General features: G+C 36.6%; 1 long non-coding RNA gene across 1 annotated transcript; it reads left to right on the top strand.

Moving 5' to 3' along the window:
- Positions 1-934: 934 nt before the first annotated feature.
- LOC111141994 lies at positions 935-9856 on the top strand. Its single transcript, XR_002640232.1, has 3 exons — positions 935-1067; positions 3010-3150; positions 9793-9856. It is a non-coding gene; the product is annotated as an uncharacterized LOC111141994 (long non-coding RNA).
- Positions 9857-10088: the final 232 nt, after the last annotated feature.

The raw sequence follows: 10088 nt of genomic DNA, 5'->3' as shown, positions 1-10088 counted from the left end.
GGGGGAAAACTGCCAAAAAAAAAAAAAAGTAAAATTTGCTCAATTTAGCTAGCATTAATTAAAGAAATTGATATTACTTTTGGTATCATTGTACTATTTTTTAAGGCTAGTGCCCATATTTAATTATTACTATGTTCCCCTAGTACCTTATATTTAGATTATACTTGTTGTCTTGAGGTCTCTGTATTTGCTGCCAGCAAAACTGTCCATCCATATGATTCACTGTACTCAGGCTTAAAAATGGATGTAAGTAATATATTCCATGTGTCCCTATACAGATTTTTTAACTTCTGTTATTTCAGAAAGGAAACTGTCTAATCCCATCCCCCCCCCAACCCTTTATCTTTCCCTCTCCTTCCCTCTCCAGGAAGTGTCTAGTTGGTTTTCAGTTGTTCCAGCTTTAGTGAATATATATTTCTGTATTGGCCTAGTGTTAGTTTTCAAGAGAGTATCATCCTTAGCACTGTCCTTAAAAATAGTCAAATTAATGGGGCCCCTGGGTGGCTCCATGGGTTAAAGCCTCTGCCTTCAGCTCAGGTCACATCTCAGGGTCCTGGGATCAAGCCCTGCCTGGTGCTCTCTGCTCAGCAGGGAGCCTGCTTCCCTTCCTCTCTCTCTGCCTGCCTCTCTGCCTACTTGTGATCTCTGTCTGTCAAATAAATAAATAAAACTCTAAAAAAATAAAAATAGTCAAATTAATAAATGAATTGATATTAAATGGACAAGTCTTAGTGGTATCCAAGGGCCCAAAATAATGTTAGCAACCTGAAGGCTCAACAATAAAACATTTTAGAGCCAACATGTTCTTTAAGAATGTATTACTGTGCACTGTGTATCTGCCATCAAGAAACCGGGCCTTTGTGGTTTAACAATGAAGCTCTGTTGTCTGTTAGTAAGTATGCTGTCTTACTTGACTGGGAACTGGGTAAACTCTAGAAATTAAAGAAAGGAAAGGTGGTGAAAAGTGAAGAGATCTCTCTCTCTCTCTTTTTTTTAGGCATATAAGAACACATTATATAACTTCTACAGCACTCCGTTCTTTTTTAAGTCAAGTGGGAGATAAGGAGGTAAGTTTCCACTCTTTTGATAGTTGTTTTTTTTTTTTTTTTAAATCATTTTGTGGAAAAGTATATGTGTTTCTCACATTTCAGTAACTCTTAAAAAGTGTACTTTAACTTGTAAACCACTCAGGTTAATTCTTCTCTCACTTGAGGGATTCAATTACAAAACATTGCTTCTAGTGAGAAAAGTAATTCTAAAATATATTTGCATAGATACTGTGCTGTGTCTGAGTTAACCTTTATTTTATTCTTTTTAGATACTCGTTGAGTTTAGCTGCGTTCTCTGAATCTCCAAGGTATTAGAATAATGGCAATTTTATGATCAGTAAATGTTCTGGGAGTAGAGAATGTGAGCTTTGAGAAGCATGGGAAGGCTGGGGAGTTTATCCTTTGGGATAAGGCACATAATGAGGAATCATACTGGGCAATTTTTTAGTTTATGGGAACTCTGAGAGCAACAGTTCTCACTCCCAGATAGATGTTTGGGAATAGCAATTCAGTGACTGTGGAGAGGGTAACTTTGGATATGACTAATCAAGAATAAATGAATTTAGTATGATAGAAATTAAATAAAAAGGTACTAGACAAAATAATATACCAGAGAAATGGTTCAGGCAATTAGACCTACTAACCTTCAAAAAATAGAAATCAGCCGATCGTTTTAATTCAGGTAGAAGTGTTACTTTACTAATGAACACAATTACATGTTCAATGTCTTATTAAGCTTTGTAGCGGACGCCTTTGGAGATAGTGCCCAGTCACAGCCACCATTTCTTTACCTTGGTTCCTTCACAAGGATCAGCCTTGGCAGCCATGTTGCCCAGTGCACCCCTTTCGCTTATAGCCTTGGGGGATTCAATCAGACACCACTCAATTCCTGACTGAGAATGTGCACATGGAAAAGAATGTTGTTTTGGATGACTGAACCACTAAAGCACAAGTACAGGAAGCATAGAATAACCATCTTTTATGAAACATATGAACCAGAGAGGCCAGAGAGAAAAATAAAGAATGTACACAAAGAAGAACAGAGATGTGAGAACAAAAGTCAACATGGCATTGAAGTCCCTCATGTCAGAACTTGCCTGCTTCCTCCCTTGAGTTCCCATGGGACAGCCTTAATCTAAACCACCTCAGCCTTTTGTTCTCCTTAAGCTAGTTTATGTAGGTCATGACTTGCTAAATCCTAAGGATTGACTCAAGTATTTCTTCTGTGAGGCAGTGAACTGCTCACTTTTATATTTCCTAATGAATTACATTTACTTCTATTAATAAGGAGAGTGTGCAGAGGTGAATAATATCACCTAATTACGTTCAAAATGAGAAATCTATTACTTGTTATTAACAAAAAGAGATGAAATGCAGAAAAAAAATTATTATTGTGATTGTTGCTATGGCTATTTACCCCCTTTTATTACTGATTGGTTTCCAAGTTATAGTTAATGTAGACTACATTTAATTTTAATGCTTAGTATTAAATATTTAAAATACCAAAAAATGCAAAATTATGATCCTTTTAAGAAGACAATTTTTAATCTTATGAAGGAAGAAAGAAGTGTATATAATTAGATTCAGAAATTATTTATTCAATGTGGCTAAAATCTTGATATGTACAAGAAGCATCTGAGAAGCTTGTTCAGAAAATGTGCATGGGGGGTACACATTAACAATTCTGATACTGCTACATATGTTTATTTGAGTTGAACAATTAAATAAATGGATAGTGGATAGTAGGAGCCAGGTTTCTCCCTATTGGAGTGAAAATTTACAGGTAAGCAAGGTGAAGAGACTAGAATGATTCATGTAGTGATGGAATAGAATTAAAGAGAACAGGAAGAACTCATAATTGGCTTAATAGTTTTAAATACATATGGTTGCATACAAAATTATTCATAAATATGTGCATACACACAGGTTCACATAAACATATATTTTCTTGTTCTGTCAGTAAAGTGTACCTAAAAGAAGTGATGTCCCAGAAGCAATGAGCACACCTAGCACAGAGATCTTGGTGTCTGATGCTATTCTCCAATAAAAGGAAACATGGATCCTCAGAGAACTGACTGCTTCTTCACCTGGGGCAAAAAAGGTGAGCCCAGAGCTTCCCATAGTGCCAGAAAGTAAGAAAGTGCTAAAAAAGAACAAACAATAAAACCTAGATTGATGACAATGTCAAAGGTCTAGAAGACAACTGAAAGAACTCCCAGGGACCACACTAAGACACTTTGAACAAACATAATAGAAGAGTATTAGATTATAACCCAAAGTATAAAATAAATACCCACGAATTTATACTGATATAAACAAATGACTGAATAATGTATTAAAACAGGAGAGAACAGACAAATCTTCCGTGCTTAAGAATTCCGAATAACTTATGTAGATACTCTGGCCTAATGGAGATATGTGTTTAAATTGGTGACAGAATAGTAACTTCTTTCCAATAAGTACAGTATGGAAAAGGGGGAAAAAGTAATTTTGTGGTGAAGAAACCTGATAGAACTACCTCAGCCAGGTGATCAAGGTCAACATCAAAAGTCATAAGTCATATTGACAGTATGTATCCTTAATATGTGATGTAAATTGAAATCACTCTCTTTCATTGTCATTTCCTAAACCCGTAACCTCAGTCTACTTATGAGAACAACATCAGATAAATTTTAAGTGTGCAATTGTCAGTGCATTGTATATAGTACTTTATATTGTATATAGTTTATAGTACTTTACCAGTGTTCCTCAAAATTGTAAAAGTAATTGAAAGAGAAAATCTGAGGAACATTCATAGCCAAGAAGATGATAAGGAGATGTAACAATTATGTTTAGTGCAGCATTCTGGAACAGATAAAAGACTTGAGGGAAAAATTAAAGGTATCTAATAAAGTATGCACTTTAAAGTTAATATAATGTATCAACATTGGTTTGTCTGTTGGAACAAACATTATATTAATATAAGAGGTTAACAATAGGGGAGAATATATGAGGGGTATAAAGGGATTTTTCTAAAGATCTTCCCAATTTTTCTGTTAAAAAACAAGGTTGATTTTGAGGGAGAAAAAGAAAAGTAAATTATCGGGTCTGCCCAAAAGATCTTTATGAAGAGGACTGAAGTGCAGTATTGATTCTAATTCCTCTCTAATTCTAACCACATTTTTGGAGAATATTTCCCTAGTGTGTGAATTTTTTTAGGATAGAAATTGTTTTGTTCACTGTTCACTGAAATATATTTACTAATGACCGATTGCTTGTCTGACCTACCCTCCATTCTAATTCTACTTTCCTGGATTGTCTTCACCTCCTGGATTTTTAAAAAGTGGGAGATCATCAGGGTCTTAACACCTTTTTTTCCTTCGCTTGTGGTGGATGCTGTCACTTGCTTCCCAAATCCAGCATGATAGCACCCATTCTCCCAGCTGTGAGGGATGGATGGAGAGCCCTGATGTGTTGGAAGAGACTTCATTTAATGACTGGTCAACACAGGACTACAAAGGCCTGAAACCTTCCTAACTTTTGGACAACTCTGAAATTCTGTTCTGGTTTTAACATCCCCGTGATGTGACCTGAGGCCTTTTATATTTCATCATAGTCCAACTTCTCACACTGTTCATTCTGGACTCTTTTTCTTTAATACTTTTTTGATCCTAAGAGTTCTCTCTAATAAACTGCCTGCTAATTCTCACTATAGAGCCTGTTTCCTAGGAAACACAAAGTGCAACATCACTGCATACTTCCTCCAGGAGTGAGTTCATCCACATCGGTGGTTTCCTTTTCCCTTTGTATTGTTATCATTAATTTCTATCACTATCCCAGATCTCTTCCAAATGCCAGACAGTATATCTCACAGACGTCTCACAATATTCACTTGGATGCCTCACGGTCAGCTAGAAATAAATATGCCAAAAATGGATATCATAACTTCCACTCTGAAAATTTGTCCTCCTTCAGCTCTGCTTAGTGTAGCTGGATATATTCTAAAACAATACCTATGGTCTAGATCTTAGTGTCATGTACGAGGCTGTTAATATTGTCACAACACTGAGTAGTAGAGTAGCGACCAGTAGGTCTAAAGTGATCTTAAGCACTTTACACATATTACCACATTTATTTCTCTCAACAACTCCATGAAGAAAGTTTCATTTTAGTATTTTTTACATTGTTTTAATAGAAAACAGCCATACAAAGAAGTTTATAAATTGTCCAAAGTCCTAATGTCAAAACGGGGATTTGTACATCAATAGTAAGTGTCCTAAAATCCATATGCTAATTATTTTCTTATCCTGCCTCACTGACACAAGTGTTGTTTTGAACTTTGAATATATTTGGTTGAGACTGAGTAAAAGGAACGCTGGTCATAAATGTCGTGACATTTATGTCACAAAAGGCAGAAACATATTATTTAACCATACTATGATTTTTATATCCTCTTGCACTTGCTGAATGGAATGTCAGCTCCTCATGAACAGAAGAGAAGATTCCCGATCCTAAGCTACAAAGTTCACCTCTACAAGCTTATACTATGTTCCTTTCTGCTAGCGAGTTTGGATTAGTACTACCCAAATGCAAAACCTATCTACCTATGAATCATTGAGCTATATATACTTATATGTATACAAGAGTCAAAACCCTTATCCATCCATCCATCAGAAGAGCAAGCTAGAAGCCAAAACTTGAGTGTTATCATTGAAATATCCATCTCTCATTCCTCCAATCAATTTTGAATTCAAATTATATTATAAATGTATCTAAAAGTCACTCACTTCTCAGCATTCAAAGTATGAATGTTATCACTACCCGATAATTTCACTCAGGACTCCCCTCACCTATACCCTTCATGCTAGCTCATGGATCCTGCAAAGACTCCTTACTTAGTCTCCCTCTGTCTACTTTTGCCCTTCCAATCAATCTTCTTTCAGTACCGTAGAGTAGCATTTTTAAAATACAAATTTGATCACATCTGTTTCCTGCTTGAAACCTTTCAGTGACCAAAATGTTAAGAGAAAGACCAAAATGTATCTTGTGCCTTACAAAGATGCATATGCTCGTTCTTCTTGCCTATCTTTTCCTGGTCAGCACTGTTATTATTCCTCTGTCCAACTTCTTTCAGATCAATTAGCATGTAATATGCTCCTTCCCACCTCAGGACTATGTCCATGTGGCTTATTCTCTACGGAAACTTCCAACCCTATATAGGAGTTGACTCATATTTTAGATTCCCATTCAATCAACACTTTCTTGAGAGGACTTGTAAAATTCCCAGAAGTAGATCAGTGTTCCCTATTGTAAACTCTCATAACACTATGCCTTCTCCTTTACAGTTAAGTTGCCCAATGGTTGACCATTACATTCATTTTAAATTATGGCCAACTACATACAACAACAACTCGAGAAAACACTCTTAAATATATTTTGGACATTTTGATGTATTATATTCACAAACAACTAAACCCTTTTAAAACTCTTATGGGATTTAATGACCTCCAGTGGTTGAAACATTTTATTTCAAATACTGCACTTGGCTGGGGGCAAAGGCAAAAACTGGGCATCTCGACCAGTTTATAGAGATACATTTGGATCAAAACTTTCTTCCCATAAAACCAGCCTTATTAAAAGTAAACCATAAAGCTTGTGAGACAAATAGTTCAGGCTTTAAAAATCTAAGGGAAAAAAAAAACCAACTCATTTGTTGCCAAGATCCCATTTTTCACAGAATTGTAGGACCTTTGGTTTGTAAAGCATTTCATTTGAATTCAATAAAACCCCCTCTACCCATGAGAATGGAGAGAGTGGTTGTAAAACTGAGGGAAGGGCACAAGGAATTCAATGCATTTGGGTAAGAAAGAGTCGCCTGGTCTAATATTCTAGATGAGGAGCATGATTTAGAAGTCCAAGGATCAAAAAGTTAGTGGGACAGGAGTTAAAAAAAAAAAAAAGTGTTGAGACTGGCTTTTAAAATGCTTGTGTTAGGGGGAACCTGGTTGGCTCAGTCAGTAGAGCATGTGATTCTTGGCCTCAGGGTCATGGTTCAAACCTCACACTAACTTAAAAATAAATTTTAAAAAAAGTAAAATGCTTGATGCTTGAGTCAGGACCTTCATTCTAAAATTGTTTATCCCATATCTCCTCCTGGGTGACACAGGAAAACCAGGTCACGATGCTCATGCATGGGAGTAGGTTATATCTAAAGTTTCAGTCAGCTCCTCTCTACCTGCCATTTTCCATGTTGCATTTGCATGGCATATCTTGAGCAAAATGTGAAGACTTTAAACTGTGATTACATGGTATTCTTCTCTACTTTCTAAATAATTTGTCCCCTTTTAAGGATAGAACATTTCTGAAGTCCAGGAAAGAAAATATATATATATATTTTTTTCATTGAACACCTAGAGTATGCCAGGACAACACTATCACATTTAATCCTTGCGGTACCCCTGATAAGGGTGAAAAAATCTCCTCTTCATAGGATGGGAACCAGAGAGTGCAGAAGAATCAACATCCTTTCTACAGCATAAAATTCCAAAGTGGAACCTATGTCTCTTCCTATTGCCCATTTTTCCCCCTATTTACTAAGTTAGTCATCTGTTGTCTTCCAGATCTCTCTATCAAAATGTAAGCTTATTTTTCTTCATTTCACACAATACACAATCTAACTCATGCTTTGACAGCAGTTGGTCATCCACAGAGAAGACATATTCATTTTAAACAGTTCCCTATCTCTTTGTGGGGTTAAAGAATTTCATTTACCGAAGGATTTTCAGACTTCAGATGAGCTGTGGGGGCAATTGGAGAGCGTTATTAGGATCAGCTGGTTGGCTTTGGAGGTAAAGCTTATTTAACCTTTTTTTAGGGTGACTGCAGCCTGAAAGGAGATTCTGCTTCCCATCATGGCAAGCCACTCCCTCAGTGGAGAATGACCTGAGGGCAGGAGAGGCAGCCCAGCTCTCACTGCCTATTGGTTAGCCCAGGGTTCTTCACTGGATTCTCCTAAAGGGCTTTTAGAGTAATGTTTCCACAGTGGCAGAACCAACAGGAATCCCTCCGAAAAAGAATAACAATCTTCAGAATTAGGGTCCAGATATCTACTTTTTCATCAAGCCCTAGTGGTCCCCCCAAAAATCACACTTTGAGAAACGCTATATAGAGACAGTCCTTTCTGACTATGCTCCTGCTAAATGTCCATCCTGCAGATTTTCTTGCATCTCTACCTCTTTTTGCTAAACTTCCTTCGACTTTCCTGTCCCCTATTCTGCCAACCCAATGACATTGTTTTAGTTAGTAATGTACTATATATTATTTGTTATCTATTATTTGCTGATGGCTTTCCTTTCTATAGATTATAACTTTTTAAAAAATCTCTGATACAGCTTTTAGACAACAATGTAGTAAATACAAGAGTAGATTTTCTTTAATAAAAGAAATATTACTCTATTGGCAAAGCATATCCCGGTACTATTAATACTGAAAGATGTTCTAAAGTTTGTATCAGCTGTCATATTAGTATGGCAAATTAATATTTTCGATCTGCAAGAAAGAGAAAGCAAGTATGTTGGTGAAGAGAACAGAAAAAAAAATTTTTTTTTGGCCGGGCTTGACGTTTATCAAGATGATGGATTGAAATGACCCAAAATGTTGACAGAATGCTTTTGCTGAGCCTTTGCTGAGATGACCAGATACCATAGTCACTGGAGTCATTATAGCTGATTGAAGTTAGGCCATTTGTTTAATAAAGATGGAATAGGGAGGCAAGTTGTTATATTTGTCTTATATGGATGAGTTTTGGCAGAATGGTTGGATAAGACTTAAATTACAGTTTCTCTCTTTTGTTAGCCAGGTTCCCAAATAACATTACCATATATGGCATTTTAAGGACTACCTCTGAACAAAGTTTCTCAAAGCCTTTGGCTATAAACTTTCTGAGGAACATTATCTAATCTCATTGTTTCATGAATCATAATTATAAAATGATTCTTAAATCTCTACCTCAAGTCATTCTTTTCTGGGTTATAGTCCTGAATCCCAAACACAAATTCAATATGCCCCACAAAAATGTGAATCACTTCTCACCATAGTTCCCTCTCTGCGCTTAATTTTCCTTTTGAAAATGTTATGAGTATTTTCTGAGTAACCAACTCTTAAATCTGAAAGGATACCTTACGTTTTCCCATATTAACCACTCCAAAACAATTTTTCACCAAAGTCCTTAAATTTTTGCCTCAAAATATTTTTTCTAGTTTCCAGAGTCATGACACTGGACAAAGTCTTAACTCCTTGTGAGCTTCCTTACATATATCTTCCTTTTTTCCCTATTCAGCAAATTTTGCACCCTGCCACTAGCTTAATCTTTCCAAATTGCAGCCCTCATCTTGTCCCTCAAGTTTTCAATAGATCTCCAATGTCTATAAAACGATTAACCTTGTGTCCAGTTACTGGAAGCCACTTCTTACTTTTCTAGCTCTATTCTAAAGCTCCCCTGTACATACTTTTAAATTTCTATAAGTGGGTGTATTTAGCTGAATGGCAACCCCTTAAAAGATAGGTCTACTCGGAATCTGTGAAAGTCACCTTATTTGGAAAAATGATCTTTGCAGATGTAATTAAGGATCTCAAGATGAGGTCATCCTGCATTAGAGTGGCCCTAAATCCAATAACAAGTGTCCCTATAAGAGAAGAGACAGGGAGAAAACATGGGAGAAAGCCTTGTGAAAATGGAGGCAGAGGTTGGAATTATCCAAACCAGGAAACATCAGGAGCCACCAGAACCTGGAAGAAGGAAGAAAGGATTTTCCCCTAAAGCCTTTGCATGGAGTATGACCCTACTGACACCTTGATATCAGACTTATGGCCTTCAGGACTATGAAAAAGTAAGTGTCTCTCATTGTACGTCACCCAGTTTGTCTAACGAGTCACAGCAGCCTTAGGAAACTACCACAGTAGGTCAACGGAGTCTTCCTAATGATACCTTCTCTTGAGGTTTCTCTTGTTCAGGGTGTTCACCATACTTCTCATACCTCTCCTCCTGTTAAATGCTGGTTA

This window comes from Enhydra lutris, unplaced genomic scaffold (genome assembly GCF_002288905.1).
Source record: "Enhydra lutris kenyoni isolate GAN:26980312 unplaced genomic scaffold, ASM228890v2 scaffoldscaffold7, whole genome shotgun sequence".
NCBI classification, from domain to species: domain Eukaryota; kingdom Metazoa; phylum Chordata; class Mammalia; order Carnivora; family Mustelidae; genus Enhydra; species Enhydra lutris.
The sequence above is the reverse complement of the archived record's forward strand: the minus strand, read 5'-3'. Positions and strand labels throughout refer to the sequence as shown.